The 20100-nt window shown below is 42.3% G+C and overlaps 1 long non-coding RNA gene across 1 annotated transcript; it reads left to right on the forward strand.

The window, feature by feature from the left end:
* Positions 1-1363: 1363 nt before the first annotated feature.
* Positions 1364-20100, forward strand: LOC116970660. Its single transcript, XR_004411242.1, has 3 exons — positions 1364-1426; positions 12679-12747; positions 19825-20100. It is a non-coding gene; the product is annotated as an uncharacterized LOC116970660 (long non-coding RNA).

Raw genomic sequence — 20100 nt, forward strand, 5'->3', positions numbered from 1 at the left:
ATAAGATCACCCCTCAATCTTCTAAATTCTAGCGAGTCTACCAGTCTTCCTTGATATGAAAGTCCTGCCATCCCAGGAATCAGTCTGGCGAACCTTCTCTGTACTCCCTCTATGGCAAGAATGTCTTTCCTCAGATTAGGGGACCAAAACTGTACGCAATACTCCAGGTGTGGTCTCACCAAGACCCTGTACAACTGCAGTAGAACCTCCCTGCTCCCAAATCCTTTTGTTATGAATGCTAACATACCATTTGCTTTCTTCACTGCCTGCTGCACCTGCATGCCTACTTTCAATGACTGGTGTACCATGACACCCAGGTCTCGTTGCATCTCCCCTTTTCCTAATCGACCACCATTCAGATAATAGTCTACTTTCCTGTTTTTGCCACCAAAGTGGATAACCTCACATGTATCCACATTATACTGCATCTGCCATGCATTTGCCCACTCACCCAACCTATCCAAGTCACCTTGCAGCCTCCTAGCATCCTCCTCACAGCTAACGCTGCCCCCCAGCTTTGTGTCATCTGCAAACTTGGAGATGTTGCATTCAATTCCCTCATCCAGATCATTAATATATATTGTAAATAGCTGGGGTCCCAGCACTGAGCCTTGCGGTACCCTAGTCACTGCCTGCCATTCTGAAAAGGACCCGTTTACTCCTACTCTTTGCTTCCTGTCTGCCAGCCAGTTCTCTATCCACATCAATACTGAACCCCCAATACCGTGTGCTTTAAGTTTGCATACTAATCTCTTATGTGGGACCTTGTCGAAAGCCTTCTGAAAGTCCAGATATAACACATCCACTGGTTCTCCCCTATCCACTCTACTAGTTACATCCTCGAAAAATTCTATAAGATTCGTGAGACACCTTTCATAAATCCATGCTGACTTTGTCCAATGAATTCACCACTTTCCAAATGTGCTACTATCCCATCTTTAATAACTGACTCCAGAATTTTCCCCACCACCGATGTTAGACTAACTGGTCTGTAATTCCCCGTTTTCTCTCTCCCTCCCTTTTTAAAAAGTGGGGTTACATTAGCTACCCTCCAGTCCTCAGGAACTACTCCAGAATCTAAAGAGTTTTGAAAAATTATCACTAATACATCCACTATTTCTGCGGCTACTTCCTTAAGTACTCTGGGATGCAGCCTATCTGGCCCTGGGGATTTATCGCCCTTTAATCCATTCAATTTACCTAACACCACTTCCCGGCTTCCTTATAGTTTAGAGGAATGGGGATTGAAACATAATATTTTAAGGGGTCATGACAGGATGGAGTTTGAGATGTTACCATGCGTGGAAGAGGGGTGTAGGTACAAGGTAAGGAGGCAACTGAGGTCTATAGGGATTTATTTTCACAGAATCCCTGAAATTCTCTACCCTGGAGTGGTGAGGAGGCTGAGTCATTGGGAGTATTTAAGGTATAAATATCGTCTGATTAATTGCTATTATTCTCCGTTCCCAGTTTGAAATTTATTTTCAAGATACACATTCGGAGAGATATGTAATGAGTGACCGATCTCACTGATCACCCTCAACCCCACTTACCTCAAATACACACAAAGTTTACCTCCAGTGTGATTTTTTTAAATTTTTCCTCCCTGGTCTGAACACTGAAATACTCAAAGTACAACTAGGTTTTGCTCACAAAATGTGTCGGAAGGAACTGCAGATGATGATTTGTACCAAAGATGGATACAAAATGCTGGAGTAACTCAGGGGTCAGGCAGGGTCTCTGGGAAAAGGAATAGGTGACGTTGCGGGTCGGAACCCTTCTGCAGACTGAAAGATAGAGAAGACCAAAACAAATCAGGGCCGGCAACAGCTGACCTCAGGAAGGGTGGAGTTCATAGTGGTCCATTGTTGGCTGAGGGAGATGTACTAATGTTAGGGGCCATTGGCCCTCTAGCCCAGCTCATCAACACTGATCTTATTGTCCGTCTATTCTGAACAGTGTTATTAGCAGTGAAGATTAAGGTCACTAAATGGAACAGAAGCAGACAAAGGAATAGAAGACACTCTTGGAACAAAGATCAGAAATTGTTTCTGAAAGCTGTACGTGTTGACCTTCAAGTTGTAAAGTTCCCTTTTTACCATTGTTTCCGAAGGGAAACAAGAACATTGAATCACCATTTTTCCCCCAAGATTCTTGGTGTATTTTTGCAATGTATTGCACATTTTGCATGATTCCAGCCAACAAGAACATTACTGAAGACAGACACAAAATGCTGGAGTAACTCAGCGAGTCAGGCAGCATCTCTGGAGAAAAGGAATAGGTGATGTTTCGAGACTTGGGTCTGAAGAAGGGTATCGACCCAAAACGTCATCTATTCCTTTTCTCCAGAGATGCTGCCTGACCAGCTGAGTTACTCAAGCATTTTGTGTCTATCTTTGGTGCAATTCCTTCCGATACAAGAACATTAATGACCAAGATTTCCATTAAGCTTCCCAGTGTTAATGTGAATTAATGAATAATGCTTTATTTAAAGGAATTTAATAATACAAAGTCCATTGATACATAAAATGTGACTCAATAGACAAAAGATATGGACTGAAATAGAACTAAACAAATTCATCAAACATAAATCATATAAAATGTCTTGGCACTGGCGGGGGCAGAGTTCACAACTCCTGCTGTGCTAAACCCTCAGTTCATGACCCAAGCTACAATTTTCAATAGCACTGGAAAAGGAATTGCTTTTAACACAACCTCTCAGGACCAAACACTGATCTGTAGATTTGGAAGGAAAGGAGGGCTAGAGGCCAAGGAAGAGAGCTGGGGATTGATTACTGAGGCTTGGAGGAGTGGGGAGTCTTCAAAGAGGACCACGGGGCTCGAATCATAGCCTTTCAATCAAAAGACAACAGGAATATACGTTTATTCTGTTTCCCATTGCTCAAGGTGCTCTGCACTTTGAATTTCAAGGCATCACGTTACTACAAAACGATGTTATGCTTCAGCAATATAGAGTGTCTCTGAAACAATGCAAAGATCTTTCATTCCGTCGTCTGAGCCATATCCTGAGGAGTATTGAGGAACACAATATCAGAATGTTATGAGGCTGGAGGGCAGGTTTGGAGAACGGCTGTTGAACAGCTTTATGAGAAGTTAGGGGAGGAAAGAGATGTCTTGGGCCTCGATGGTCTTGAATAGGGAGTTGGAGCCAAGACATGGGAGGAAAGGGAGCCAATGCCTTGTGATAAGCAGGAGAGGGAGTTGAAATGAGGGATTTATAGAAATTCCAATTCAAACAAGAATATTAAATAAAAATATAAAAAGCTGTTTCAATACCTTTGTTTCTCTCTTCATAGATGCTGCCTGACAGCTGAATATTTCCAGTAGAATATGTAATGATCATAATGGATCACAGTGGGTTTGGTACAGGTTAGGCCAATAATCCTCTTCATCAATTGCCCATTCAGCTCCCACATGACTAATGTCAGACTGATAGATTACTTTAGACTTTAGGCTTTCGAGATACAGTGCAGAAACAAGCCCTTTTAGCACACTGAGTCCGTGCCGACTAGCAATCACCTCATTCATGAGCACTGATCCTACACACTAGGGACAATTTACACATTTTTTAACTGACTAACATGTGAAACTGTATGTCTTTAAAGTGTGGGAGGAAACCAGAGCACATATTTTTTAACAAAAATATTTATTTTGTGAAAATAAATGTTCACATCTGAAATGAAAACTGGTTTCACAATCAGAAGCTGAGGGTGATGAATGAAAAGGTTATGAACTTGGAACCTTGTTAGAAGGAAGAAGAAAACACACGGTGCAGAGGGTTCATATCCGAGCAGCGCAAGACACATTTATGGGCAATGAAATATTTTCACAGTGAATTATCTCTCATTCTGTTTGCAGCCAAAATGCACGCAGCATGCACTCAGTAACAGCGGTGTGAGAATGACAAAATAATCTCTTTTTTATGATTTTAATGGAGAAATAAATATTAGCCGGGGTACTAGGGCCAATTCCTTTGCTTCTAAGTTATATCCTGGGATCTGTTACAGCCACCTGAGAGGATAGATGGAATCTTGGTTTAAAGTCTTATGCAAAACTTTTAACAGTGCAGTACTCATGCAAACTTTCAGTCTATAATCTGGATCAGAGACATGATTACCTCTGATTTGGACAAAACCTTTTATGTTTCTTCATAAAAAAATTAATTGAGGAGATATTTCTAATGTATTTAATTTAATCTATCTGCGGACACAACCGACCCAGGAGAAGTGATTGCATTCAAAGGAACTGGGCAAACCAAGTAAATGTTCCAAGGAATAGATCTTAATATTAATAAACATAGTCATGCCAAGAAACAGGAAACATATGAATTGCGTACACATCAATTGTGTCGGGTTGTAAGATAGAAAAGGAAATGGATTTGAGTGTGATTATTAGTCATTCTTTGCAAAGCAGTCACTTATTATGAAGCTGTCAACAACAAAGGTAATCTAGTAGAGAATATATCTCAAGGGCATTTGATTCAAAGTAAAACCACTTTATTTTAACCCTCCATAACTATCCTTTTTAGTTGTTGGCAAAGAGTAAAAATACAGTATGTGTTGTTATCAGGCACTGAGGCATGTAACTAATATTTCACTCTCAGCTTGTCTGTCAATGACTTAAAATGTTACTATTCATGGAACGAAATATTTACTTATGTTTTCTCATCCTGCTATTTAAAAAATAGAGCCTGCTGAAATAGATCTAATTATGAATAGCATAGTTCTACTGTACTGTTTTACATATCAATGTCCAGACACATCCTCGACCTTTACCATCTTCTCCTGCGCCTTGCTTCCATTTTCTTCTGTTCTTTTCCCAGAGTTTCATGGAAAGATGCCTCAGTAATGTACATGTCAATGGATTGATTTTGATGTAGTAAATAGCACTGCGATGGATTGACAGCGTATACAGCAATGGTTACGGGTGTCAAGGGATGAACCGTGACTAAATTTAATTTTACCTATCTATTGTGATGATTAGTATATTGTCATATACACCAGAGTACAATGAAATTCCTTGTTCGCATAAAGGTCACAGAGTAAATAGTATACATGGTATTGAAAAATGCGACATAAATGGTTCAATGGTTCAATTGTTCTTCATTGTCACGTATGAAATTGTTGTGTAAAGCATCCCCAATCCAGGTAAACCCAGGTAAGCACCGGGCTGCTGCTGCAGAGCCAGCTCCATCGCCCTCGGCCTGCTCGGCCCACCAACCGACGTCACTCTCCTCGCATTACTGCCTCTGTTCCCAGGGGGGCACCACCTGCAGCTGACCTTGACGGCGCTGGTGGCAATTCCCTGGTCCCTGTCTGACCGGCCCACTCCTCACATCCGTCATTGCCACCGGCTCCCTCCTCCTCGGCTCTCTGGTCATCGGGACCGAGCTCGGCGGCAGGTTGTGAAGAGGAAACAAGGAGTCTGCAGAAGGACTTGGACAGGTTGGGAGAGTGGGCAAAGAAGTGGCAGATGGAATATAGTGTTGCAAAGTGTGGAGTCGTGCACTTAGGTAATAGGAATAAAGGTGTACACTATTTTCTAAATGGAGAGGGAATTCAGAAATCGGAAATGCAAAGGAAGTGCTGGTGCAGAATTTCCAAAAGGTTAATTTGCAGTTGGAATCGGTAGTAAGGAATGCAAATGCAATGTTAGCATTCATTTCAAGAGGACTAGAAGGCAGGGATGTAATGCCGAGGCTTTATAGGGCATTTGTCAGACTGCATTTGGAGTTTTGTGAGCAGTTTTGGGTCCCATATCTGAGGAGGGATGTGCTGGCTTTGGAAGGGAACAGAGCAGGTTTGCGAGAATGATTGGGTTAACGCATGATTAGCTGGGCTTGGGCCTGGGCCTGTACTCGCAGGAGTTTAGAAGGTTTATCACCCTGACAGCCAATTCATACCCAGACCCTCACAATATTTGGAGACAATTGTTTTACAACCATCCCTTTAACGTAAAAGTCAGAGGGAGAGGACGAAGAAAGCACCTGGCTATTGGAATTCACGACAGATGTTCCTAATTTTATATCCCACAGTAAATGACTTCTCCGGAGACGGCCTCTTAAAGTTAAGGATAACTCTCCAGTTTTGCAGACTCTGCCACAGCAAGGTGGTTATATGCATCTGGGGATATTTAGCATTCCTTCTGCTTGCCCTCTATGTGCAACTGAGGGAAAGATTTTGTGGTGCTCAGTGGCTCCCTTCTCCATTTGGAGTGATCGTGGGCCAGAGATTGCCAGGAGCTGGTGAGGTGGGTACATTTCTTGAAGGAAGCGTTGAGAAGGCAAGTGAAGCAATGCTATGTCCTTTTGGAAAGCTGGTGTAATGGAGTTGAGAGTGGGACAGGTCGATGATGAGTCCAGCCCATTGGAACTGGCTGGGTAGGACTCCGATCTGTTAATGTCTGCGTTCTAATTTCTGTTCTCAGTTGCCCATGAAGATCATGGTTTTCCCATTAAATCATGTGTGCACAATTTAATCGTTACACTGAAACCTGTAATTTGTTTAATAGATTTTATAGTTCTGAAGTTGCCAGCTCTTCAAAAAGAACGCATGAACATAAGAAAATAGCTGGAATAGGCCAGTCATCTCCTCAGGCTTGTCCTACAGGCTTCAACTAGAGAGCAGTCCTAAGCTATTTACCTCATTGGAGACCCTCGGACTATCTTTGATTGGACTCTACTGGACTTTATCTTGCACTAAATTTTATTCATATAATTTCCTTTATCATGCATCTCTACCCTGTGCCTGGCTCAATTGTAATCATGTATTGTCTTTCCGCTGACTAGTTAGCATGCAACAAAAAGCTTTTCCCTGTACCTCGGTGCACGTGACAATAAACTAAACTCAAACTCAACTCCCTCCATTCAATATGATCATGATGCTTCTCCTCTTCGGTTCTAGTTCCTCATAGTCCTCAAATTCCCTGTCAGGTATTCTTGAGCACCTGGTCTTTCTCTGTTAAGTTAGCAGTCAGCCTTTAGATTCCTTGTGCAGAAATGCATTACTTCACTTCATGCATTTAACTCCATTTGCTAAGTTTTTGCACACTCATTCAACCTTTCTATATCCTGCTGCAGTCCTAATAACCTCATCACATTGTGCCTTCCCACGAAGCTTCACCTCCCAGTGACAGTTGCACCTGTGTGCTTATCTCTGGCATGGTCAAATCTCAAGATTGAACCCTTATTCAGGCTTAAAACATTGGGCAAGACATGAAGTGAGACATTACTGCATTATAATGAACATGACATCCACTTGCCACTCACCGGCACTGACCCTTCTATTATAGGAACAATGGTCACTGAATTCAACCCGCCACCAATTTACCCCGAGAGGGACAGATGGAGCCCGAGAGCCTGGAAAAGGCTGCAACCTCATTCTGCTCAAGGCTCTCACCAGTTCTGCTGAAAACCCTTGACAGGCATGATCACAAAATGGCGGGGGGCCATGAGATTCCATCTCGCACTGATACACAGAAGAGCAAGTATTGTTGACAAATGGATTTTGGAAGTTGGCCATTATTTATTTACCTTAGGCTACATAAAATGCCATTTAATGCTTCAGGAACCATTTTCACTTCTGTCACCTCAAGGGCAATAACATGTTGGTGTGAATTGTTCAGCCATTGTAAAATATTAATCTAGTAGAAAACCTTGGAATGCAAATCAAACTGCTCCAAGAGTCAGATCACACACCGCCAGATTGCTGCCACGGAGGTGGCTGAGGTGGCAAGGTCCCTCATTATGGAAAAAAAATATTTATGACTTAATTAGAGAAAGACCTCCCTTTATATAGCACCATGCACAAGCTCAGTGTTGTCCCACAGTCTTTACAATTTCACTATTGTCCCTGAGAGGTAATTCTTATAATAAACAGTTGCAAGGTCACACTATATTACGACCAGAGGAAGTCATGTTTCATTGTTATTACTTCTTGGGATTGGCTGCTTAACATTTGTTTTAATCAGATGAAGCAGATAAAATCACAGTTTAACAACTTAATCAGAAAAATGTTCACCAGTGCAACAATCAGGCAACAAAGGAAATCTAAGATCAGGAACATAAGAACACAAGAGACAGAAAATGAAGTTTTTTCCACCATTTACTGGGATTTTGGCTGATCTCATTCCTCAAGTTTACTCTTCTGCCAGATTTCCTTTGCCTCTGATGCCTTCAATGACAAAAAAACATATAAATCTCAACCATGAATGTACTCTGCAACCAGCTCCATAGGATAGAGAATCTCACCGATTTATAATTCTCTGAGTAAGATATTTCTCTTTATTTCAATTCTAAACACTAGTTCTATGTTATTCCACTTTTGCATCCATTCCCTACACAATAGGGGAAATTTACAGAGGCCCACTAACCTACAGACCCACACATCTTTGGAATGTTGGAAGAAACCGGAGCACCTGGAGGAAATACATGTGGTCACAGTGAGAACTTACCAACTCCACACAGACAGCATCTGAGGTCAGGATCGAACCCAGATCTCTGGTACTGTGAGTCTACCAGCTGTGCCACTGTGCTGCCCCTACCAAGATCAACGTAAAACCTACTATGCAATATTCTTAACAAAAAGTTAATTAGATTTGAGCTCTGTGGGATAGATTATGATTTTGTACAAACCATAAAATGTTTGAGACTGAATTTCTCCTGTTAAATTGAAATCAATGGGGAAAAAAGTGAGAGAGAGTTAAGGTGAACTGTCATTTTGCAATTTTTAGTTTTACTCTGTTGCATTAAGACACAATTATACACTATCAAGAGGATATATTAAACTGTACCAAATAATACAAGTGCACTCGCAAAATACACTGCCAGAAAATATCTCAGATTTTTATAGATGGTCACTAAGGAAAAAATGTAACTTACTCTAAAGAAAAGTCATGGATTGATAAGATGCGTGTGAATTCAGGATCTATCTGCTTTGAGCTGCATCTTCTGGCCTGTTTATCCTTTAACTTGCAACAGAGATTGCCAAAACAGCATGCCAAAAATACACTCTGAAAGGCTAAACACTTAGAGGTTCTCAAGAAGGAAACAGTTTTTTGGATGTTAAGTAGGTTCAGTATAAATGCAATAGCTGTCTGCCAACAACTTCTGAACAATACCTGTGAACAATTCCAATTACTCTGTCCGAATTGCATTCATAACTCAAGACAATTGTTTGAAAAACCTGGGTACAGCAAGTTCTTTCCAGTTCTCACTTGTGCTGCATACATTTGGGTCTGATGAAAAGGTGCAGAAATTGTTTAACTACTTCAATAGCAACAATCAGACTTAGTTAACATAGTGGTTTGATTGATGAAACACAGACCAGTCTGTAACTGAGCCATAACGATTAACTATTCCAAGGCTGATCCTTGCTCTGTACAGGGAGAGGTGATCGCAATGGAACAATGGCAGAAACCAACAGGTGGGCCGCTGCCTCTGGGCTGGAAAGGGAATAGATGCCAGCGAGAGACCCCTAGTACACTGCATAGCATCGGTACTCACACTGCAGAACGTACGTGCGAACGTCAGCCACTTCTGCAGTTCAACCCAAGACAAATATTTTGATTCTCGTTATCTAAGATTATGAAAAAAAAGGACTCACTTAGGAAACACTTAGGAAAAGGATTTTTTTAAACTTTTGTTTCCTTATTACAATACCATAGTTGTAAAAGAAGACAGACACAAAGTGCTGGAGTACCTCAGCGGGTCAGGCAGCATCTCTGGAGAAAAAGAATGGTTGACGTTTCGAGTCAAGACCCTTCTAACGTCACCCATCCTTTTTCTCCAGAGATGCTGCCTGACCCGCTGAGTTACTCCAGCACCTTGTGTTTATCTTTGGTATAAACCAGCATCTGCAATTCCTTTCTATATAGTTATTGTTCCTTGTGGATTGTCAAAGAGCTTTGTTTTGCAATATATCAGCTTCCAGAACACGAGCAGCATTCTACCATTATTGTGAATTACTTTTCCGGTACTGAAATAATATTTTGAAAGAAAATATTCACTTTATGCACAATACATGGAAGTTATCAAAGTGGTCTCACTTTATTTTATGTGTGCCTATTTATGAGATGTTAAGATAGAAAGATTTGTATTCATTATTTAGGGTAATCCAAAGTGTTTTACGGTGATTTAGAACTTTGTGTCCTTGCACATGAATCACTGCAGGTTAATAGGTTTGCACAGCAAACAATTAAGAAGGCAAACTATATGCTGGCTTCAGTTATATGAGGATTTGATACAAGTGTGGACATCTCTTCTCCAGTATTATATCCAATTAACTACAATATTGTGCACACGCCAGTCTCTCTACCTAAAGATACGATGCGATACGATACGATACGATAGGAACTTTATTTATCCCAGGAGGGAAATTGATCTGACAAAACACAAAAATACATGAAATATGAAATTAAAGTGACAAGTGGAAAAGATTGGGGATGTGCAAAGGGGAGGAGGGGGGGGGGGGGGGGGAGTCAGTCTACCCCATGCCAGAAGGGGAGGAGTTGTACAGTTTGATACCCACAAGGAAGAAGGATCTCCTGTGACGTTCTCTATCGCATCTTGGTGGAACCATTCTGTTGCTGAAGGTACTCCTCAGGTTGACCAGTGTATCATGGAGGAGGTGAGCTGTATTGTCCAAGATGCACATATCTGTGACATTGGGAGTACAGGAATGGTTCACCAGTTGATTCCTGGGGTGTTGGTTTTATTTCATAAGGCGACTGACCCTAGAATCCCTATAATTTACAAGATCTGATCTCATAATATATACATTTATTAGGGAATTTTACAGGGTGGATGGCAAATAGATGGTTCTCCTGGTTAGGGTGTATAAATCTATAGAAACATTGAAGGGTAGGAATAGGCTCTTCAGCAATTCAAGTCTGCACTGCCACTCAACATTACTGAACCTTGATGACAAACCAATTGCATCAAAACTACACTGCAAATGTAGACATTATATATTTGGCCTCTTCTTCCAAATTATCATTGCATACAGTTTTATGCATGATGGTGGGAGGTGGATAGTGAAGTGAGATGTGTGGTGTTCCCAGTCTCAAAATACGAAGATTGCCAATCAGGACAAAAAATGGAGAAACATTTCTCCACTCCAGTATATTTAAGATAGAGATGAATAGATTTGGGGAGGGACAAGGTAATAGATTTTTGGTGCAGTTGTAGATTTGCTGCACAGAGTTGCGGCACAGTGGTGCAGTTGTAGAGTTGCTGCCTTACAACACCAGATTCATTAGTCATTAGTCATCGGTTTATTGTCACATGTACCGAGGTACAATGAAAACGTTTTGTTGCGTGCTAACCAGTCAATAGAATGACAATACATTGCAATCGAGCCATCCACAGTGTACAGATATATGATAAAGGGAATATTGTGACTAACATTTAGAGCATTTTAAAGCCAGCAAAGACCGAACAAAGATAGTCTGTGGTTCTCTAATTAGGTAGATAGTAGTTCAAGATTGTACTACGATCCTGACTGCGGATGCTGTCTGTATAGAGTTTGTACATTCTCCCTGTGACCACGTGGGTTTTCTCCAGGTGATCCGGTTTCCTCCCACACTCCAAATACGTACAAGTTTGTAACTTAATTGGCTTCGGTAAAATTGTAAATTGTCCCTAGTGTGTAGGATAGTGCTAGTGTATGGGGTGATCGTTGGTCGGCGCGGACTCAGTGGGCTGATAGAACTATTTCCGCGCTGTATCTCCAAAGTCTAAAGTCTAAAGACATTAGATTTTCGGGGCATATGGTTAAAGTAGGAAAATGGTGTTGAGGTGAAACATCACCCATGATCTTACTGAATGGCCAAACGGGCCCAAGGAGCTAAACAGCCTATTCCTGTTTATATTTTAAATGTTCCAAAAAATTATAGCAAACATGTCAGCCAAAGAAGATGCAGCATGATCCAATATATTATGATGTGATAATGACCTAATAACTGGTTCTTATTCAGTGTTTTAATTTGAGGAGAAAATATTGCTGTCAAGACAATGGGGTGAAAATTGACCGAGGCAATTGGGAGAAGGTACAACAGGGCAAGGGAGAGAATTTGGGCTAAGACCATGGTGAGAATATGAGCCAGAGCCCATGTAGCATGTAGGTAGGACAAACAACAGGGTTTTGGCCAAGAAAAAAGGGCAAGTATTGGCCAGAAACATGGGATGCTTCGGGGCTTGGCAATGCATGGGCAATGGAGAGCATGATGGCCAGCATGATTGCAACATCGTTTGCCAGAGAAACAGGAAGAATGTATAGAAGATCCAAGCAAGGAATAAAACATTAACCAGGATAAGAAAAGACCATAGATCAAGGCAACGGAGTGAATCTTGGACATCAGGATGGGAGAATATAGGCCAGGACAATAGGGAGGATATAGGCCAGGACAATAGGGAAAATATAGGCCAGGAATATAGAGAGAATAATGACCAGCCCAATGGGCAGAACATGGACCCACAAATATGGGAAGAATGTATGCTTGTAGAATGTGGAGAATAAGGTCCAATACACCAAACTTGCATGGCACCGACTTCATTAACAGTCCCATAACTAAAATATTCTGGAGAACAAGAAATTGTAGAAATAAAAATAAATGAGCAAAAAAGTCTTCAAATGTCTTCAATATAATTGGTGAATTTAGCAGACTCATGGACTAAACCAGATCAAATCTGGACACAACCCTCCCCACCATTAAAAGCATCTACATCAGGTAATTTTTCATGAAGTAAGTAAGTAAGTAATTTTTATTCATATAGCACATTTAAATCAACTCGCGTTGAAACCAAAGTGCTGTACATAGAAAAAATTGTGTTTCCATACATCCATACAAAATAAAAAAATGAAGGTGGCAAGTTGACCAGGTGATCTTGATTAGGGAATATTAGCTACAAGGAAAGGTTGGACAAACTTGGATTGTTTTCTCTAGAAGGCAGAAAGTTGAATGGAGATCTGACAGAAGTATATAAAATTATGAGAGCCATTGATAAGTAGACAGTCAGAACCTTTGTCCTAGGGTGGAAATATCAAATACTAGAGGGCACAGCTTTAAATTGAGAAGGGAAACATTTTAAATAGATGTGTGAGGCAAGTTTTTTACACTGTACCTGGAATGCATTGCCATGGGTGGTAGGGGAAGCAGATATTATAGTGGCATTTAAGAGGCATTTAGATAGGCACTGGAAAGGGAGTGGTATGGCCATTGTGCAGATAGAGGAGATTCTTTTATCTTGCATTTTGTTTGGGACAGGCATTATTGACTGGAAAGCCTATTTTACTTCGGAGTCACGTGAGTAACTACGTGAAGAACCCCGCCAGGACGCATGCGTGTCATATCGCTACACGCATTGCAACAAGTCACAGCAGGGGGAACGACGTTCCCCTTAGCGGCAGAATTTGAAAGCCGGGAGCAGCAGGTAAGGAGACTCTGCGTTCCTTCCACTTACCTTACAGGTGGAGACATGGACCAGATCCACGAAGGCTGCGAAAAAGCTGGCGGGGGAGAACCGCGGAGTTGCGGGCAGCCAGCAGCAGCAGCCAACGGCACGCCAATCTCCCGTAATGGGAACAGCTGTGCCCGACTTCGCTCCCGCACCGGCCACGGCCGGGCGGTAGAGCGAAGCAAAAAACTAACAGAGTCGTTGACTCCGATGAGTCCGACTCTGAATAGCCGCGAGCGGCCAGTGCCCGTGAGCATTGGGGCCGGTTGGAGCGGCTTCAGGAGCAGCCGCGAGCGGCCAGTGCCCGTGTGCATTGGAGCCGGTTGGAGCGGCTGGGAGTGGGGAACAAGAGCAGCCGCGACGGCCAGTGCCCGTGAGCATTGGAGCCGGATTGGAGCGGCTGCAGGAACTGGAGCAGGAGTGGCTTCAGGAGCAGCCGCGATGGCCAGTGCCCGTGAGCATTGGAGCCGGTTGGAGCGGCTGCAGGAACTAGAGCAGCCGCGAGTGGCCAGTGCCCGAGAGCATTGGAGCCAGTTGGAGCGGCTGTTGGAGCAAATACTCCAAAGTGACAGGCTCCGGGAGATGGAGACTAGTCAAAGTGGGCAGCTAGTAAGTCCTACAGCAGTACCTCTTGTAGGGCTGCACAGTGTTTCTCCCTCATCAGAGAGGAGTACAGGGGGTCAATTCTGGGCTGACCCTGAAGAGGGGTGCAGAACATACCCCTAGTGCACATGGGGTGTAAGAAAACCTATTGGATATGGTGTCCCAGTTTATTCAACTCAACCAAACTGGCCACAACCTGGAACCTAAAATAGCTGCAAGTATCAACTACTTGTCATTCAACCAGCTATAAGGACAGGCATTATTGGACACCACAGCAAGACACTTACCACCAGGGAACTGCAAAACACTGAATGTTCCCAGTGTCAACCAGTGTATTTGAAAACATGTCGGAGCCTCAATCAGAGCCAGGGACATGATACTACAGAAAGTTCTGAAAGTCCTAACAGCGGTAATTACGGTTTTCGCCCACACAATAAATGAAAAAGACATGACACAAGATCACCAGGACGCATTGGCTTTATTTTGCAACTACTAATACGAGTAAACAGCATTAGGAAGAAGTGCCATCCAACCGGCTTTAGACCCTAATTTGCAGGCCTATGCAAACCTGGAACCTTCAAACCACCAATATTACTATTTGGAGGCAACTTATCAAAACAGATAAAAGAACTTGACGAAGAGGGTAAAACCCTGGGGCTCATTAAAGCAACGTCTAAAAACTACTTCGGCCAGAAAAAGCACCCCTACGCACCACCAGTCGGCCAAGACAAACTGGTGAAAGCTCAAAGGCCAGGAACACTCAACATTGGTCTTTTTAGGCCATGGTCCAGACTGGCCTTCCTGGGGAATGCGCTAACCCTCAACACCGACCCAACTACAGATCCAGACACCGGCGCCTCAACGTCCACGGAGGATGCCGAAAAAGTAACAAACCTAAAAATAGAAACCATGGAAGTAGGTGGGTCTGGTTCCTTACGAGGTTGGTGGGAGATTACAATTCTATCTGGATGCATGGAATAAATTAACTACCGACACTTATATTTCAGAAGTATAGGGTTATACCATAGAATTTATACAAAAACATAATCCTCCAGTTCAGCATGTACCGAACCGAATGTTCGTGCTTACAGGCAAAGAAAAATCAAAAACGCATGCTGAACTACAGTGGCCATATAAAAAAGGAGTAATGGAGGAAACCCAACACGTATCACAGGAACACAAAATTGCTGGGAAAACTCAGCGGGTGCAGCAGCATCTATGGAGCGAAGGAAATAGGCGACGTTTCGGGCCGAAACCCTTCTTCAGACTCTGAAGAAGGGTTTCGGCCCGAAACGTCGCCTATATCCTTCGCTCCATAAATGCTGCTGCACCCGCTGCGTTTCCCCAGCAATTTTGTGTACCTTCGATATTCCAGCATCTGCAGTTCCTTTTTGAACACGTATCACAGGAATTCGTGTCCAAAATCTTTATCGTAAACAAGATGGTGGTTGCCGCATCATCATAGATTTGACTAATTTGAATACTTTCGTACTATATATTCATTACTAGATGGAAACCTTTGTTACTGCTAAGCAATTGATTTCCTAGGTTACTACATGGCAAGCATCGTTTTAAAAGATGCTTGCTATACAGTACCCATTAGAGGTGACCACAGATGTTATTTAACACAATGGATCATCTGGTTGACATCACAAAACCATCCATCAGACTGGTAGCAAGAATAATTGGCATAATAGTGGCTGTGTTTCCAGCCACACAAATCGGACCTTTACATTATCAAAAATTACAGAGGGCTAAAATACGAGCACTCAAAAATTATGGTGGTCATTTTGACAGACCAATGAAGCTACCAACAGAGGCCATAATGGAACTAAAATGGTGGAAAGATAACATTAGGCATTGTTCCTATCCAAACATTATTAGCTACCCGTCTATGGAACTACAAACTGATGCCAGTGCACTTGGACGGGGTGCTACCAATTCCATCTCCAGCTGTGGGGGAGATGGAATGCACAGGAGGCATCATTATTACAAACACTGGGCAATAACTACCTGGGAATGTTAAGTGCATTCCATGGCCTTGTCATATTGTTCTGGGTTATATCACCAGCATGTTAGACTACAAATTGACAACACCACCGTGGTAGCATATATCAACCATATGGGTGGAAACAAATCGACATTATGTGACAATCTGGCCAACACAATTTGTCAATAGTGTATCCAGAGAGAGATATTTGGATCTAGCTACCTACTTACCAGGTAAACTAAATTTAGTGGCAGACAACAGGTCACGCAAATTCAATGAAAACACTGAATGGATGTTGGATAAAAATGTATTTGCTGAAATTACAGCACGGTATGGAACACCAGATATCGACCTATTCGCATCCAGGCTCACACCAGCTATCGAATTATGTTCATGGGAACCAGAACCTGGGGCAGTGGCAACAGATGCATTATCGCTGCATTGGGGGATTGTTTATTTATGCATTCCCTCCTTTCTGCCTCATCAGTCAGGTATTTAGGAATATACAGCAAGACTCCGCATCTGGTATTTTGATAGTACCCGATTGGCCTACTCAACCATGGGTCCCGGTGATACTCGACATGGTATTAGAACCATGCATCACCATCCATCATAGACCTAATTTACCGGTTCATCCCGCAACAAGGGGAAGTTACCCATGTCATAATTATATAAACCTATTAATTTGTAGAGTTTGAAAGCACCTCTACTACACCTGGGACTGACGGACCGAACAGTGGATATTATTTCAGCGGCCCACAGACAGTCCACCAAAAAACAGTACTTGGTGTCATCAAGAAATGGGAAGTACTGTCACAACAATAAACATCACCCACAGATCTATGAACACCCCGTCTGTTCTGGAATTCCTGGCAAGCCTCCATTACGATGAGAGGCTCAGTCATAGTGCCATCAACTGCGCTAGAAGTGCTCTGTCAACATACCTGTGGCAAGGAACAGAGCGGCATTCTGTTGGGACACACCCTGGTAACCAAACTCATGAGGGGCATTTTAATGTTAATCCCCCAAGAACCAGGTGCTCCCAAATATGGGATGTGAGCATTGTACTGACCATGTTAAGAAACTGGTCTCCAGCTACAGCTCTGTCCCTACAGAAACTGACTATGAAAACAGGCATGCTGATGGCCTTGGTCACGGCACAAAGGGTCCAGTCACTACAGAAACTAAGGCTGGACAACATGACTATTTCATCTGGAAATTTAACTTTTCACATCAATGAATTAGTCAAACAGAACAGACAGGGGTCAGCAGGCCTAAAAACAGAATTCAGGGCCTACCCGACAGATGATCGTCTCTGTATTGTAACACACTTACTATTATATATGGTATACTAAGATCATCAGAGGGAAAGAAATGTCACTTTTAATCAGCTACAAACAGCCACTCAAAACAGTGACAGTCCAGACCATCTCTAGATGGCTAAAACAGGTCCTAATAAAGGCTGGAGTAGACACTAGCATTTTAAATCTCACTCCACCAGGGCTGCAGCTACATCGGCAGCTATGAAGTTGGATGTTCCTATGGACCAAATCCTCAAGGCAGCAGGATGGTCAATGGAGAAAACTTTCCAACGATTTTATAACAAACCAGTCATTGAACCTGGAACATTTGCAGAAATAATTTAAAGTTCTGTAATATAATTTACCCCATAAATAGGGGCTATAATTTGGTGTTAATATATTTATCGTTGGGTTTTCAATATCGTATTGATGTCTAACGATGCTAACACTATTCTCCCCATAATCAAGGCAGATGTGATGCATGGACTCGTTTCCACGGCATGAAATCACAGAGCTTTAAAATCTTCACGTAGCCACTCACGTGACTCCGAAGTAAAATAGTAAGATTAAACGAGAACTTACCAGTTTGAAGTTTGATCGTTATTTTATGAGGAGTAACGTTGAGGGATTACGTGCCCTCCGCTCCCACCCTTGATCACATACTCAACTGGTACCTCTTCTCTAATCTTACTATGTTTAGTCATTACAGTTATCTGTGATTTCACACCGCTGCTTTGAAGAATGACACGCATGCGTCCTGGCGGGGTTCTTCACGTAATCCCTCAACGTTACTCCTCATAAAATAACGATCAAACTTCAAACTGGTAAGTTCTCGTTTAATCTTACTATCCATGTGCTGTACTTTTTCATGGTCTATGGTCTACAGTCTATGGTTTATCATTAAGGATATATCCTCACCCCACCAGGTTTAGAGACAGCTACTTTCCTACAACCATCAGGTTCTTGAATCGTAGAAACAAAGAACTGCAGATGTTGGTTTATAGAAAGGATAGACACAAAATGCTGGAATATCTCAGCGGATCAGGCAGCATCTCTGGAGAAAATGGATGGGTGACGTTCCCGGTCAGGAGTCAGAGAGAGGAAGAGAACTTCTTCAAAGTAGGTACGCCTTGAGGAGATTTCACAGTGGAGTAAGCCAGAGTGTAGAAACAAAGAACTGCAGATCCTGATTTATACCAAAGATAGACATAAAGTGTTTGAGTAACATAACAGGTCAGGCAGCATCTCTGGGGAAAAGGATGGGTGATGTTTCAGGTTGGGTCCGCTGAGGGACAATTTCACTGAACACTTACGCTCCTTCCACCGACGCCTACATGATCTCCCAGTTGCCAAGCATTTCAACTCCCCCCCCATTCCCATACTGACCGTTACATCCTGGGCTTCCTTCATTGCCAGAGTGAGGCCAAACACAAATTGAAGGAACAGCACCTCATATTCCGTTCGGCTAGTTTAGAACCCGGCGGTATGAACATTCAATTCCCTAATTTTAAGTAACTTCTGCTTACATTCCCCTTCCTTCCCCCTCTCCTTTGCCCCTTCCTCCATCCTAGTGGTTTAACTAGTTCCATAGTTCCCCACATTGTATTCCTCTTGAGATCACACTTTCCCGAGCCAACAATGGGCCTACCAGGGCATCATCTTGCCTGAGGTCATTTGTGGCTGGTCCTGATTAGTCCTCGTCTTTCCTCGCCTCCACCTCTTCACCCACCCGAAACATCACCATCTATTTGCTGCAGAGTTGCTACCTGACCCGTTGATTTACTCCAGTATTTGTGTCTATCTTACGTTCTTGAACCACCCTGCACAACCCGAATCCTACTTCAGCAATGGAACACTATGGACCACCTCTTGCACTGACATGGAATTGTTTTCTAAGTGTCTTTTCCACTAATGTCTTATCTTGTGTTTGCTTTACTTTTCACTGCAACATATGTGTACTTTATATATAAATTATGTTTCATGTGTTTGAGTCTATGTGCCTGTGACTCTGGTACAAGCAGGTTTTTCATTATACCTACATCTCATCGTACTTGTATATATAACAATTAACACAACTTGACTTGTCTAACTTAGAACGTTTACGGTCAATCCAAAATTACAAATTCAAGTAAATCTGCGATCCAAACCAGAAATTCCTTAGAAATGCTGAACATTAAAGAATTTGCTACACGATACTGTGCAAGGGCCTTAAAGTTCTTGAAGAAATGTGATACCCTTCAATAAATGACCACAATAATTTGTTTGAGTGCAGAAGAAAAAGACACCTGGCATAAAACTGGTTTTGAGTGGAGATAAACAAGGTTGTGAGGTTTCTAATACCTTGATTAAAATAGTTTTTCCTTATCCTAATTTGCCAGTTCTCTCATCAAGTGAATCTTAGGAAGCCAGTCACAGACCTAATAATTGCCTCTGATTTCTTTCCTATCCTTCAACAGATCTCATAATGAAGGACAGTGAGTTGAGCCTGATCTTGGACATATAATGGAATCTGTCTGAAGCTGAAAGCTGACACCATTACTAAAGCAAAGCTGTGGCAAAGGATGTAACCATGACAACTTTGTCTCTCTCTGTATGATATACTTTAAAGAGCAAGGCAGAAGTACTGTGACTGCAGCTGTTGAAATGTTGTATAACTTCCAGACTTGGTATTATTAAAGGATCTAATAATTTGAAATGGTGAACATCTAATAAATTACAAATATTTAGTTTGA

This window comes from Amblyraja radiata, chromosome 3 (genome assembly GCF_010909765.2).
Source record: "Amblyraja radiata isolate CabotCenter1 chromosome 3, sAmbRad1.1.pri, whole genome shotgun sequence".
Taxonomy (NCBI): Eukaryota; Metazoa; Chordata; class Chondrichthyes; order Rajiformes; family Rajidae; genus Amblyraja; species Amblyraja radiata.